Genomic DNA, 16,601 nt, shown 5'->3' with positions numbered 1-16,601 from the left:
CGCGGCGCAGGCGGAGCTGGCCTCCGCCCGCGCCGAATTGCTCTCCCTCCGGAGGCGGGTTGATGACGCCGAGTCCATCGTGCGGCAGAGTCAGGAGGAGGTGCTGGAGAGGCGGACGCTGGAGCGCGTCCACGCTCCCATGCTTCAGGGTCTTCGGAACAGGGCCAATACTGCCCTGGGCCATGTCTGTGACGCGAACGCCCCCCATCCTCAGGTGAATGACTACGCCAGTCACCTCTGCTTCTTCACCGACGTGGTGACACGCTTGGAGGCCCGATCTAACGAAGCTCACAGGCTCATGGAAGAGAGGAGCCGCGGCCTGCTCGAGCACGCTTTCTCCCGTGTCTTCAGCCATCTCTTGAATGCCAACCCCGACTTCGATTTCGACGCCTCCATCGCCCCCGTACCTACGGTCGTCCGGGACGACCTGGCGAGGTGGGTGGAGGACAACATGGACGCGTTGGTCAAGGCCTTTACTTCAGAGGACGACGCAGTGGTGGTCGCTATAGACGGCGACGACGTGGTCGATGATGGAGACGTCGGCGCTGGTGACAGTGGCGGCGATGTCAATGATGGTGACAGTGACGCGAGCGGCGCGTCCGAAGATGACGCGGAGGACGCGGCGAGCGACATATCTGGCTAATTCCTGATCTCTTTACTGCTTCATCCTGTATGCAAAAACTCGGGCATGGCCCTTAAAGATTGTGAGAGCATTTTGGGAGGGGGAGCCCCTCATGTAAGCAAATCGTGGTTTCTATTCCTTTGTGCCGCACTGAGGGTGCGTTTTGGTCGGTCATGAGTCTGACGGCAAGTTTTGCCGCTGCAGCTTACCTTAGCTGGAGCGGGCCCTGAATCAGGTTATAAGGTCGAGGGTCACCACGGGGCTCCTGAAGGGTCTGCTAACCCGCCCGAGAGGGCCTCGCTAGGTTCCTGTGCCGATCGGCAAGCGCAGCGCGCATGCTGTGCCCAGCCCCGCTCGCGAGGTGCCCGCGAGGGGGAGGCGGCTAGCGTGAGTTCCAGAACCAGGCAAGAACCAGATGGCAAGAAATTGCTTGAACGAGAAAATGCACCCCCCGCACGCATTGATAAAAGCTTGACTTCAACTTAAATCCAAATCCAAAAAGCAAGGCTACAGAAGAAAAGATCCAAAGCAAATGGCCGCGTCCGGCGCCTAGTCTAGTCTTCTGGCCTTCGAGTCTTCTCACCAGCACGGAGCTAAGTGCTGCCACTAGGCGTGGGAGGGAGCTCAAGGGCCTGAGGCCGGCACCCCTGAGACTCCGGGGCGTGTACAGACCCACTCATTATTACATGAGAGTGTCACGGGCAGCGAGCCTCATAGGCACTAGGCCTTCTTCACAGGAACCGGCCTTGCTTCATGTCGCCAGACGAGGGCCTGCCTTGCGCCACCCTCGACAAACTTTGAGCCGACCGGCAACCTAGACGACACAAAGGTGGGAAAGGGGACGCCAGCGGTGCCCTCGGCGACCACGGGTCCTCTGCTGGGGGAAGGCTCGCCGGCACCTCCCCGGGAGAGGGCCTACCTTCGAGCGTTGCCTGGCTTCATGTGAAGTGGGGAGGGGCCTTGCTCCTGGCTCCCTCCTCGTGGCCCCCAGTGTGCTTCCCCCGGCGGACGGGATGCTGCTGCGCCGGGGTCGTCGACCGATGCTGTGACCTGATTCACCTGCAGCCCATGGTTAGCGTACGCCTGCTCCTGAGAGATTAGTGGTACCCTGTAGTTGTTGTTGCTGGCGTGGTCGTTGTGGTTCTCCATTGGTTCCTGGAAGGCTTCAACTTCTAGCGTCTCTTCTTCCCAATCTTCTCCGAGGAACGAGCCAGGATTGTCCTCCGGTGCGTACTCCTGGTCCATCATGCGGGGCACGTAGGCTTCTGGGGCCGTTACCCCGAACACCTAGCCGTAGTGCCCCACACTCCATGTTGCTCGGCCCATCGTGGCGTCTTGAGGATGGTAGCGAGGCATCTCACTGGGACCATGGGAGGCAACGCTTGTGCCCACGCTTGCCGCGGGCGGCATGGGGGCGGTGGATCCCCCGGCGCCGCCGGTCGTGCTGGTGTTGACGAAGCCCCCAGGCACACCCGATGGCGCGTGGTCGCGGCGAGGCCCGCCGTGAGACCCCGTAGTGTCCTGAGGAGGAAGCTGATAGCAGAAGGGCGGCACTCCCGACGCTGTTGCATCCAGCAGCTCGGCAACGCGCTCCAGCAGTGCGTCCCGGCCGCTCTCCATCAGTCGGCACCGCAGCAGCTCTCGCACCACCGTGAGCGCTGCCCGCATGTTTGCCTGCTCCCGCCATGAGTGTGGCGTCGTTGCTGCGGTTTGGCTTGCCGCCCTTGCGGCGGCTCGCATTTGTCGTGGAGTGGGGGTGGACGACGCCTGGCTGCGCCGCCCGCGCCCCGCAGCCTGGAGCGCGGGGTCGAGGTCCTCATGGGTAGGTGACACCGCTCGGGCTGGCCAAGCTGCCCAGCGGTCGGAGTCTGGCCTTGGGTTGCCGGACATTGGGGCGCGGAGCGTCGATGGATCGATCGGCGGGGAAGAGGCTCCCGCGCACCCCTACCTGGCGTGCCAAATGTCGGATCGGGGGTTCCGACAAAACCCTTAAGGTTCAAACTCTGGGGTGGGCGCGAAGTTCTTTCCCTCCTACGGATCTACGCCCTAGCTCGCTAAGATCTCGTGGACGAACTCGACGAACTCGCAACACGGAAAAACATGAGATTTATACTGGTTTGGGCCACCGTTGTGGTGTAATACCCTACTCCAGTGTGGTGGTGGTGGATTGCCTCTTGGGCTGATGATGAACAATACAAGGGGAAGAACAGCCTCCTGAGGTTGAGGTGTTCTTGTGCTCTGTGAACTTGTGGGTGAGAACTCGATCTGATCTGATCCAGCTGCCCCCTTTGGTGGTGACTAGTTCTACTTATATAGGCCCTGGTCCTCTTCCCAAATATTGAGCGGGAAGGGAGCCAACAACGGCGGGCAATTTGAAAGGGGACAACTAGTACAAGCTATCCTGACAAAAGCGGTCTTCGCCTTAAAAGGCCCTGGAGGTGACCTCGCCTTGGGCTCCACGGTGACCTCCGTCTTGCCGTCCTTCTAGTCTTGGTCTCGTTGCACCGATATGGAAACCTTTGCCTGATGCCTCGATACTCTGCGCCTGCGCTTGCCCCCTTGGCTCCAAACAGGGAACAAGGACGCTGCGCGCGCTGGCGCCCACCTGGCGCCCGCCTGGTGTCGATCATCATGGCTCACGTCACGAGAGCCTCGCGAGGTTTGCCCCGCCTTGATATCTCCGCTCCTCGTGAGGCAGCCTGGTGAGGCCGCTCCTGAGGAGGTCTTGCGTCTTCTGCCTCGCGAGGCTTGGCCCTCGCGAGGGCCTTGAATGTCTTGCTGATGAAGATGGGCCGTACAGGCCCGCTAGCACCGCCTCGCCGTGGGCCGCAGGCAGGCAAGTCTGGGGACCCCCGTTCCCAGAACGCCGACACTGAGAGCCTAGCCGGCTCAAGTTGTCAGCTGCCTCATTCTTCCTTCGATCAATATGTTCAACTTGGTAACCCTTGAAGTGACCTGCAATGGCATCGATCTCTCGATGATAAGCCGCCATAAGCAGATCCTTAGAATCCCAAGTACCAGAAAGCTCTTGGGCCACCAAATCTGAATCGCCAAAGCATCGTACCCGGCTTAAATTCATCTCCTCAGCCATCCGAAGACCATGGAGCAGGGCCTCATACTCAGCTGCATTATTAGTACAAGGGAACATTAGCCGGAAGACATAAGAAAATTTATCACCTCGTGGGGAAGTCAAGAAACTCCAGCCCCCGAGCCGTCCAGCTATCTAGATCCATCAAAGTGAATAGTCCAATATGTGTTATCTGGCTTTTCCTCCGGTGCGTGCAACTCTGTCCAATAATTGACGAAATCCACAAGCGCTTGGGACTTGATAGCCGTACGAGGCACATACTTAAAACGGTGAGGTCCAAGCTCAATGGCCCACTTAGCAACCCGGCCAGTTGCTTCCCTGTTTTGGATGATATCTCCCAAAGGAGCAGAGCTAACCACTGTGATGGGATGACCCTGAAAATATTGCTTAAGCTTCCGGCTTGCCATGAAAACCCCATACACAAGCTTCTGCCAATGTGGGTATCTCTGTTTGGACTCAATAAGCACTTCACTGATATAATAAACCGGCCGTTGAACCAGATATTCCTTGCCTGCCTCCTTCCTTTCCACCACGATGGCTACACTGACGGCCCGACTATTAGCTGCCACATATAACAACAGGGGCTCTTTATCAACAGGGGCAGCAAGCACGGGCGGTTCAGCCAATTGTTTCTTCAGATCCTCAAACGCTTGGTTAGTAGCATCGCTCCAAACAAAATGATCCGTCTTCTTCATCATCATCTGATAATGGGGGATAGCCTTCTCACCCAACCGGCTTATGAACCGGCTCAGAGCCGCAATACGACCCGCCATCTTAGCCAATGAAGTAATGGCCTTGATTTTCTCCGGGTTAGCTTCAATGCCTCTATTAGAAACCAAGAAACCCAAGAGCTTGCCTACTGGCACACCAAAGACACATTTAGCCGGATTAAGCATCATCTTGTTGACCCGAAGATTGTCAAACGTCTCCTCCAAATCATCAACCAGGGTCTCCTTCTTTCTTGACTTCACCACAATGTCATCTACATAAGCATGAACATTGCGCCCAATTTTATTGTGAAGGCAATTTTGCACACATTGCTGTAAGTGCATCTAGTGCCCCTTAGTGATTTTGGTGTATTGAAGACTTATAGGTTAAGGACTAATGTGTTTGTGAGTGTACACAGGTCTATAAGTCTATGAGGAGTTTGATATTTACAGAGAAAGTCGACCCCTAAAAATGAAGTTCTTCGACTAAAGACTTTGGATTTCTGAAGACTTTCTGAAGACTTTGAAAGTGAAGAAATTGGTGTGACCTTGAAGACTTGGTAATCATTTGAGGAACATGAAGCATGAAGACTTTTGTTTTCGTAGTTTCATTTTCTCTTTCTTGAGTCATAGGAAACACCGTACTGTTAAAGGGGGTCGAGGAAATACTAAGGAAAAATTTCCATGTGATGCTCAACTCAAAATCCTACACCTACCAATCCCTTCGAGTGAAGCCATTGGAAATCTCATACAGTTCAGTCATATTCTTCAGTGACAGAGACGAAGTTCTTCTGGTCTCTGAGGAATTTGTTCTGACTGAGGAGTTAGGAATTCGCCAGTGCGGATTGCCTACACAGTGAGGAACATGATAGCCCTGAGGAATTTGAACCTCAAATTTCCGACCGTTGCTGTGCTGCGCGCCAGCTGTCCCAAAATATCTTATCCACCTAACGGTCATATCATTGAAGGGCATTTATGTCTTATCATGTCGGGCTGCTCCCTAGGCTATAAATAGCCGCCCCCTACAACCACTAGCTGGTTGGCTGCTCCGAGAGAAACTGACACTTGTCATTTGAGAGCATCCCATCCTCCGAGGACTTTGAGCGAAAATCATCAAGTGAGGAAAACCCCAAACCCAAACACCTACAAACCCAAAGTGATTGAGCATCACTGAAGAGATTGATCCTGCGTGGATCCGACGCTTGTTACCTTTGAAGACTGTGCTTCTTCCAGACGGTTAGGCGTCATGGTCTAGAGCATCCAAGAGGAAATTGTGGATCGCCGAGTGACCGAGTTTGTGAAGGTTTGGAAGTCACCTGAAGACTTACCACGAGTGATTGGGCGAGGTCTGTGTGACCTTAGCTCAAGGAGAATACGGTGAGGACTGTGTGTCCGGGACTGGGTGTCCTCAGGTTTAAATACCTAGCCGCTCCAACCAGACGTACAACTGAGACAGCAGTTGGAACTGGTCTACCAAATCATTGTCTTCACCAAGCCAACTGGTTCTATTTCCTCAACTCTTTCATTTCCTCATTACTGTGTTGTATGCTTGTTCATATCTGTGTTTGAAGACTTTGACTGAAGACTTTCTCAATTTCCTCAGTTCAATTTCTTCAGTCTGTTTGTCTTCATCCTGTGTTATCCTGTGTTTACGCTTTCTGTACTCTGTGCTTGTTTTCATTTCATCATGATGACTATGCTTGTGTTCTGCTATGCATACTTTTGAGTACTTATTCCGCTGCAAGTAGTTCTTCGCTAAGGAATTTCCTCACCCACAAATTCCTCAGTGAAGAATTTATAAAAATCGCCTATTCACCCCCCTCTAGTCGATATAACGCACTTTCAATTGGTATCAGAGCAAGGTACTCCCTTGTTCTGTGTGATTTTGGTTTAACCGCCTGGAGTTTTAGTTATGTCGACCGCAGGTATGAAGAAAGTGACATGTCCCATCTTTGACGGTCATGATTATCCCAAGTGGAAGGCCATGATGAAAAAGCGCCTCATGGCGATGAACAGCGAACTGTGGACCGTCACTGAGATTGGTCTTACCGATCTGTGCAAGACGGCGGAAGCTGATGACATTCGCAAGTACACTCTTCTCAACCTCACGGCGAAGGGCGTCATCTGCTCCTGTCTGTCTCAAAATCAGTTCAGGAACGTCATGCATCTCGATCATGCGAAGCTTATCTGGGACCGTCTCTCTGATGTCTATGAAGGTCATCGAACCCGTCATGATCCTTGGTTTGAGGACTTCAAGGAATCTCTCAAATCAATGACATTTGAACCAGAATCATCATCCTCCTCACCATGCCTTATGGCAGATGGTGAAAAGGTAACTGAATGCTATCTGTCTGAATCTAGTGATGATGAATCTGATGATGAATTAGGACCCAGTTATGTCAAACTTGTTTCCCTTGCTGCTAAACAACAAAGAGCTTTGGAAAAGGTTCAAAACATGCTTAGTAAGAGCGATGATATGTTGGGTGAAGAAATGGATCAGTCAAAAGCTTTGGCTGAAAGTCTTCAGAGACTTCATACTAAGTATGACACCCTTCAAGATCATCATAACACTCTCTTGTCTGATCATGAGAAGCTTTCTTATGAATTTCTTCAAAGAAAGCAAGATCTTGAGAAGCTAAGAGTGAGTTATGAAGATCTTCAGAAGGAGCGCGATTCATTACTTGCTCAACAAATCAGCGCTGCTCAGGAAGAATTTGTTCCTCCATGTTTGAAATGCATTGAACGTGAATCTGCTAATTCTTCACCTGAATGTTCAAATGCTTCTAATGCTACAAATTCCTCAACTGTCTCTGCTATCATTAATTCCTCATCTGAGGACATTGCTAGTATCACTAACGATGCAGGGCTGAAGGAATTGTACATGACAGGCATGTACAAAAGCCTCAAAGGGCATCAGACTCTTTGTGATGTGCTTAAAAAGCAGATCCTCAACAGGAACCCTAGGAAAGAGGGTATTGCCTTTGAGAGGAAACTCAATGCTGATGGTACATATTGGAAGCCTGAGCAGTACCCCAAAACCTCATGGGTTGCTGCAAAGGGACCTCCAGTTGATCCATCTAATTTATCTGGCTTTACATGTGAATCTCTCATTCTTCTGATGAGTCATTTGACTCCAACTATAAACTGTTCAAAAATCAGAATGGTGAAGTATTTGCTAGATATGTTGGCACTAACTGCAGGAACGGTTCCCCTATGAAGAAAATCTGGGTTCCCAAAAGATGCCTTGAAAGTCTTCAGGTGAATGTCCTCATGACACCACCTGTGAAGAATAGGAACCCCAGATCAAATTCTTCATATGGACCAAATTCTTCATATGGATCCAAGTCCTCATACGGACCAAATTCCTCACATGGATCAAATTCCTCAAAAGGATCAAAGTCCTCATATGAACATCATCGTGCTAACAACTCTGTTTCGCAGGGAAGAGCCAAGGCTATGAATATGAGCATTATTCTTCTAATCATTATGTTCATAAGTCCTCGAAGAATTTCTCTGCTTATTCATATGCTTACCCTAACTTCTCTTATGTGAAACGAAATGGATTGGCTTCTATGCCACCTTTCTCATATGGAGCTCGCAGAGTGATGAACTCTTTTGCCACCCCTTCAGATGTGGGTGGTGAAGAAAAAGAACTAATCTCTTCTGCAGGGTCAGGTCTCCAGACGTACTTGAACGTCTGAAGAATTTGCTGGAGACCTGAAGAGTGCCTGAAAGGACGCAGGCTAATCATGAAGAAATGAACTTTCATTTCTCACGTCCTCATACTGCTTTATCTGTTCTATTGCTTGATGAAATTGATCTGATGAATTGATGTCATATTCTTCACTGATGAAGTATATGAAGTTCGTAAGCTGCACTAATTCATCTGCAGGATGATCAACCCAAAGCCACTGAGTGGGTCCTCGATAGTGGATGTACAAATCACATGACTGGTGACAAGAATCTATTGATTGATGCTCCCTTATCACCATCGCATCTGAAGCATATCATCTTCGCTGACAAAGGCAAAAGTCAGGTATTGGGTCTAGGTAAGGTTGCGATCACAAAGGATCGACACATGGACAAAGTCATGCTTGTCGAGTCCTTAGGATACAACCTCATGTCTGTCTCAATGCTTTGTGATCTTGATATGGTAGTTGTCTTTGGCAAGTATCGTTGTGTTGTGGTTATGGAAGCTGACAATTCCAAAGTCTTCGAAGGCTTTAGGAGAGGAGACTTGTATATTGTTGATTTCTCTACAGGACCGCAACCAGCCGTGTGCCTACTTGCAAAAGCTTCAGAAGGTGGCTATGGCATCGACGACTTGGTCATGCAGGCATGAGGAATTTGCACACGCTTGCGAAGAAGAAGCATGTCATTGGCATTGAGAATGTCAAATTCCTCAAGGATCACTTGTGTGGAGCTTGTGAAGCTGGAAAGATGACCAAGGCTAAGCATCCAGCGAAGACTATCATGACCACTACTCGACCATTCGAATTGCTTCACATGGACCTCTTTGGTCCTAACCATTACTCAGCTGTCACAAATGACGCATCTCTCTATGGGCTTGTTATTGTTGATGATTACTCTCGTTACACATGGGTACACATTGTTACTTACAAACATGAAGTGCAGGAAGTCTTCAAACGATTTTCCTCGAGGGCTTCAACCAACTTTGGTGTGAAGATCAAGCACATCAGAAGTGACAATGGAACTGAGTTCAAGAATTCTGGTCTTGATGACTATCTTGATGAACTTGGTATTACTCATGAGTTATCTGCTCCTTACACTCCTCAGCAAAATGGCGTCGTGGAGCGCAAGAACAGAACTCTTGTTGAGATGGCTCGCACTATGCTTGATGAGTACAAGACGCCTCGTCACTTCTGGATTGAGGCAATTTATACTGCGTGCCACATCATCAACAGGGTATATCTTCACAAATTCTTCAAGAAGACTGCCTATGAACTCCTCACTGACAAGAAACCCAATGTGAGTTATTTCAAAGTCTTCGGTGCTAAATGTTGGATTAGAGATCCTCATCACAATGCTAAATTTGCACCGAAAGCACATGAAGGTTTTATGCTTGGTTACGGAAAGGACTCGCACACCTACAGAGTCTTCAACACCGTTCTTCACAAGGTTGTTGAAACTGTAGATGTGCGGTTCGATGAAACTAATGGCTCGCAAAGAGAGCACCTACCCTCTGTGATAGATGAACCAGCACCTGAGGAAACTATCAAGTTCAAGGCTACTGAGGATGTCATTCCTACCGAAGAATCTGCTGAAGAATTCATTCCAGAACGTGAAGAACGTCGAGCTAATGCACCTGAAGAAATTGCTGAAGAAAATGGTGCTGAAGAAAATGCTGATCAAATTCCTCGACGACAACCTACTCATCCTCGCGTTGCAAAAGAAGTGCAAGTTGAGAAGATCATCGATGACATTGAAGCACCAGGTCCTCTCACACGCTCAAAAGCTTCACATTTATCTAACTTTTGTGGGCACTATGCTTTTGTCTCTATCACAGAGCCCACTAAGGTAGATGAAGCATTTCTGGAGCCTGAGTGGATTCAGGCCATGCAAGAAGAATTACATCAGTTCGAGCTCAACAACGTTTGGGAACTGGTCAATCGTCCAGATCCTCGCAAACACAATATCATTGGCACAAAGTGGATCTACCGCAACAAGCAAGATGAAAATGGCCTTGTGGTGAGGAATAAGGCACGACTAGTAGCTCAAGGCTACACACAGGTTGAAGGAATTGATTTCGATGAAACTTTTGCACCTGTTGCTAGACTTGAAGCTATTCGCATATTACTTGCTTATGCTAACCATCATGATATCACTTTATATCAAATGGATGTGAAAAGTGCATTCCTCAATGGTAAGCTTGAGGAAGAAGTATATGTTGCTCAACCCCCAGGTTTTGAAGATCCTAAGCATCCTGACAAAGTCTTCAGACTAAATAAGGCCCTCTATGGCCTCAAGCAGGCCCCTCGGGCGTGGTATGATACTTTGAAGGAATTCCTCATGAAGAAAGGCTTCAAACCCGGTTCACTCGACCCTACTCTTTTCACTAAATCATATGATGATGAATTGTTTGTATGCCAAATATATGTTGATGATATCATCTTTGGCTGTACTGACCAACGTTATAGTGATGAATTTGCCTATATGATGAGTGAAGAATATCAAATGTCTATGATGGGAGAGTTGAAATTCTTCTTAGGTCTTCAAATTCGTCAACAGCGCAATGGCATATTCATATCTCAGGAGAAATACCTCAAGGATGTACTGAGGAAATTCGGCATGCAAGATTGCAAAGGCGTCAAAATTCCTATGCCCACAAATGGCCATCTGTGCACTGATGAAAATGGTATTGACTTCGATCAAAAGGTATACCGCTCCATGATTGGTTCTTTATTGTATTATGTGCATCTAGGCCAGATATTATGCTTAGTGTTTGCATGTGTGCCCGATTTCAAGCTACACCGAAGGAATCACACCATAAGGCTGTGAAGCATATTCTTCGATATCTAGCTCACACACCAACACTAGGATTATGGTACCCCAAGGGCTCGGCTTTTGATCTCGTTGGATATTCTGACTCTGACTATGCTGGTGATCGTGTGGATCGCAAGTCAACATCTGGTACATGTCATTTCCTCAGACGATCTTTGGTCTGTTGGTCCTCGAAGAAGCAGAACTGCATATCACTGTCTACTACTGAAGCTGAGTACATTGCTGCTGGTTCTTGCTGTGCTCAATTGCTGTGGATGAAGCAAACTCTCAAGGACTACGGCGTCAACGTGAAGAATGTGCCTCTCTTCTGTGACAATGAGAGTGCCATCAAGATTGCTCACAACCCAGTTCAGCACTCGAAGACAAAGCACATTCAGATTCGTCATCATTTTCTTCGCGATCATGTGTTGAAGGGCGACATTTCTATTGAGCATGTGAAGACTGAAGAACAGCTAGCCGATATCTTCACAAAGCCCTTGGATGAGAAGAGATTTAGCAAGTTGCGGTGTGAGCTAAATATCTTAGAATCTTCGAATGTTCTTTGAAAAGGACACTCATCCTAACACTTATGCAAAATTGATGACTTAGATGTGCAACACATGAAGAAACGTTTTTCTTCAATCAATGAAGAATAACACTCTAAGTGTGAAGAAATTGATGAAGAATTTGATTCTCAGAACCCTACGACAATTGTACGCGGTGTCTGAAATCATCATTCTTATACGGTGGGTCACGCCACCACAAAAGTTGAAAATCTTCAATTTGAGTTTTTCCTCAGCTTTGAAATTCCTCGGTTGTTCATATTCTTCAACTTTGCAAAATCTTCACTGTTTCCGTCGTTTTTCTTCATTGGCTATATATGTATATGAGTTTATGTCCTCTACAGCATTCACTTATGGCTAATTCTTCAAGTTGGTTTTCTGCTAAGTGAATGTGATCGGACCCTTCCCCCTCTATGCTATACTCAACCCAATCTATTCACAAATTCTTCATGTGCGTTCTATTTGAAACTCGTTCAAAGTCTTCACTGTGTCCTTGTCAGCTGAAGAATTTGCGAACGGAACTTTTAACTTATCTTATCCAAAATTTTCGGCTTTGCCGCTCAAACCGTTCCGCTTCCCACGATATACTTATCTATTCACCCACGATCTAACACGATCTCCACTTCTCAGTACGTGGGTGACACATGTCAAGCGAATGTGAAGGGGTCAGGGGCACGTTCGTCCAATTTCTTCGGGCGAACCATTTTTCACCGTGGCTATAAATACCCCCTCTCCCCTTCCTCACTTCTTTTACTCCGCTCGACCTCTCTCCCGCTCGAGCTTCTCAAACCCTAATGCCGCCGCTACATCATCATCGCCGGCGAGGAAGAGCTTCACTGCCTCGACCTCGTCGCCGCCGTACTCACGCCGGCTGCGGAAATCTTCACTCCGCCGCCGCCGTAGCCGTCTTCCTCCGCCAAGTTAGGGCATGGAAGATCTGCACATACGAGCTTCACTTCTCCTCATCCCAGTTCGTCGTGTTCTTCATTCAGGGTAATTAAAAGTTACTTTTACTACCCTGTTTGATCCAAATGACTTCTACAAAATCTTCAAAGGTGTTTATTCCTCAAATTTTTCACACAGTAAACACCTCACATGTAATCTGTTCTTGATTCATTTCTCTAAGCAATAATTTTTCTTCAAGATTCCTCAATTGTGTGGATCTTCGATCTATACAACTCTGGAACCTAAGACAAAGAACGCTTAGTGAAATTCTTCAAGACTCATCTGGTCAAATTCCTCAAACTTGTTCTTTTTGAAAAACCTTCTGAGAACGCATATGACCTCTCCAAATTCCTCGCAACTATACTCTGTTCACAGGTACTCATGTCCGCTGCTGAATCACTAGGTTCTCATCAACTTAACTCATTTACAGCGTTCCTTGAAGAAAAGTTGCATACTTCTTCAGAGAGTTCAATTATTCAAATTCCTCAACTAAAGAAAATGGCTAGTGAAAGAGGTCACAGAAAGGAGGAAAGAGGCCTGAGGTCAATACTGCTTTTGAAATACCTGAGGACATTTATGCTGGGTACTGCACACCCCCTGAGGAAGATAAAAACCAGCGCAAGGTGCGCATTCAGAGGATAGAACGGAGATCGGCAAAAGAGTGGAAGGAGTACATGTATGTGACTCCAAAATACATGAAGAAATTCGCTGTTACTCCTCCATGCTCAAGACCTCCATTGGCACCTGGCCAAGAGGCAGATCCCACTAGCATCAAGCGCGGTGAGGAATTTCCTAAAGAATGGGCCAAGCGCCAGGCCAAGTTGGCCAAACAGGCAAAAGATGCAGTGAAGAAATTCAACGCAGATTCCACTGCCGCTGCTGCTGACGCCTCTCTAAGGCCGAAGAAATCCATGGCAAAGAAGTTTGCGCACAAACCAAGTGCCTCTTCTTCAATGCCCTCACGGCCAATTTCCTCAGCCAAGCCCTCACGGCCATTTCCTCAAGCCGCTCCTGCTCCTCCCAAGTCCTCAGCTGCTCGACAAAATCCTCAACACCTGTGCATCTTGCCACGTGCCAAAGGACTACAGGCATCTCCATTGCCTCAGGAGCTTCAGCTAGTTCCTCAGCTGCACCACATTCTTCAACAGGACCCTCTCTGCTGAAGACTAATACCACTGCTGGACGAGGCACTTGCCCAAGTCCTCAGAAGAAGCAGGTCGCTTTCCAAGTACCGTCCGAAGAAGACGAAGCTGATGATTAAGAACTTGCTGAAATCATCAGAGACAGGCAAGTTAGGGCCGCTAGAGCCAAGGGCACAGAAGTACCACTGCTTTTGGATCCAAAGCTGATCCTCAACTATATTGATCTCTGGCACAAGGACCCAACCACTCCTATGCCTGATTTCAAGTTGACACCTGGCCAAAGTCACATGCTGACCCATTTCATCAGTGAAGAAAAATCGAAATATGAGAAGGCCAGGCAACTCAAGAAAGCAGAGTACAGGAAGGAGAAGTTCCTGAAGAACAACGTTGTCTCTATGACAACTGATGAACTTGTAAAGCTCCAGTCTGAAATCAAAGTCCTCAGCGATGATTTCAACGCTTATTATGCTGATTGGAAAGGAGCCAAGGTCAGGTTCGTCAATCTGACAAAGACACTCACTTCAAGTGCCGCTGCCCCTGTGCACATTGAAGTCACTCAGGCTGAAGCATCTGCTCAGCAAACTGAAGAACATGCCAGCACCGCTGATGAAAATCAGGCTGCTGATGAAAATGCCAAGGCTGATGACTGCATTGCAGCCACTGAAGAAATTCCCAGGGCACCCACTAGTGGTGCGCCTGAAGAAAATGAAGAGGTTAGGGCAACTGCATCGGTTGTGCCTGAAGAAACTGCACCAAATTCCTCTGCTCCTCCTGCGTCTACTCCAACTCCAATCATTCCATCTGCATCACATGCGAAGAAGACCAAGGCTATAGAGCGTGCAGCTGTAAAGAAAAGGAAAGCATCAACTCCTTCAGATTCTTCAGCACCGAAGAAGATGAAGAAATTGACCAGCTCGTTTGCAAATCCAATTGATGTTGTTCCAGTTTCCTCCATGCCATCAAAGGACCTTGTTCCTTTTGGTGAAGAATATGTGATCCCTAGCGGATCTGATGAAGAACTCCTTCTGCTGCTACGTCAGAGCAGATGGATGAAGAAATTGAAGTGGATGAAATCCCTTCAACCCCAGTTATTTCCTCGCCTATGCCTCAGTTCACAGCTGAAGAGGCCGGCGTTGAAGAAATTGAAGATGAAGATGTGGACATTGGATGTACCACACCAGTGATGAATGATGACTTTTGGGAAAGTCAGCACCCCAATTCTCCACTCTTCACTCCACTGCAGCAAATTCCTCAGTCCCCAGTCACGACAGTTCAAATGGGATCTGATGAAGCTCATGAAGACATTCCAGCCGCTAGTGCTGAAGAAATAGAAAATGAAGAATTCAAGAACCAGGCTGCCACTGAGGAGGAACCAGAAATTCCTCAGCCTGAAGAACCTGAGATTGCGATTCCTGAGGTTGTGATGCAACTCACTGACACCCCTCTGCCCAAGCCAAAGGATCAATTCTCCAGGAAGCAGAAATTCAAGACTGATGCCTTCTTTGGCGAGCATGTATTCTTCACTGATTACAACACTTATGACTCTGCTCGCATAAGGAAGAGGTGCTTCTGGACAGCCAGCCAGGCAAATTTCTATTCTTTAGTGCTGTTCGACAAAGACAAAGTCTTCGATCATGAAGAACTTATTCTTCAGTGCTTCTGGACATGGAAACTCTGCCGTGCTTCGAGCCAATCCTCAGTGTTCTTCACAATGCTGGGCTGCTAAATTTCTGCACTGACATCTGTGATTGGAATGAATAACTTATTCTTCAATTCTATGCAACGCTGCACATCACCGGAAATTCTGAAGATGTGAATTCATGGGTGCTGGACTTGATGTCTGAAAACACTCACTACAAGGCACCAGCCACTGAATTGCTCCGTGCCTTACCTCTCAGTCCGCCCCTTGAAGGTGCTTGCTGTGTCTACAATGAATCTAAGCTAACTGATCACTACATGCAAGTGCTGATGAAGCCTTTGAAGCCAGGTCAGACCCCAAGAACAAAATTCCTTGTGAAGGAATTGCTGTATGTGCCTCGGACTGTCTATCGCATTCTGACGAAGACATTGAGTCCAATCAAGGGCCACGACTCAAATGAAGAAGAAGTCGTTGGCATCATGAAGAATCTGCTTTTCAATATCATTCATGGCATTCCCATCAAGTTCCATGATTTCTTCATGAGGACTCTGGCCAATGTCGCCATGCACCGTTTGAGCTGAAGCCTTATGCACCTTGGATTATGAGATTCATCAGGACAAGGTCTTCACTCAACTATAAGGCTGATACACTGAACCACTGCAGCTACTTGCCCCCAATTGAAGTCCTCAAACGGACATTTTCCTCAGCTGATGAAAAGGGCAAGGCCACTGTTGTAATTGATGAAGGCATTCGACCATTGGATGGACAATTTCGCAAGGCTGCGTCCTACTCCACCAATGATGACTCTGCCACCCATGACTCTGCCGCCAACGCGCCCAAGAAAAATCCTCAAGGCACAGCACCTAGGGTGATGACTGACCGTGAGCTTCTCCTCAGTCTTCACCAGAAGGATGATCGCAATCATAAATGGGTCAAGCGTCAGTTTGGTTCCATTCTTCACAACATGACTGCTACTCACAATGCAGTGAAGAAAAACCACTACTACCTTCATGAAATCCTCAACCGCACCTGGGTTGTTCTATCTCAAGTCTATAGTGAAGAAGATCTGAAGACAATGGGTCTCAAGGACGATCTTGACTGGGCTGCAACTCCTCCGAAGAAGTACAAGAAGGTCAAGGTTCCTTCCTTGGTGGCCAGCTCCTATTCTTCATCACGTGACACTGATGAAGATGAAGATTTGAACGACACTGCGGCAGGCCCTACTCCAACAAACGACCCCAACAACGCTGGCGCTCCTTCATCACCTTGATATTCTTCAGGGCCGTTAGTCCTCATTTTCGACCCTTTTGGTCATTTGATGACAAAGGGGGAGAAATTTGAGTTAGTATTCAAGCGGGTCTATCTTATATGGGCGTTTTTTTCTAAGTTGCAAT

Source organism: Triticum aestivum, chromosome 3D (assembly GCF_018294505.1).
Source record: "Triticum aestivum cultivar Chinese Spring chromosome 3D, IWGSC CS RefSeq v2.1, whole genome shotgun sequence".
Classification (NCBI taxonomy): domain Eukaryota; kingdom Viridiplantae; phylum Streptophyta; class Magnoliopsida; order Poales; family Poaceae; genus Triticum; species Triticum aestivum.
This window is presented reverse-complemented; position numbering follows the sequence as displayed.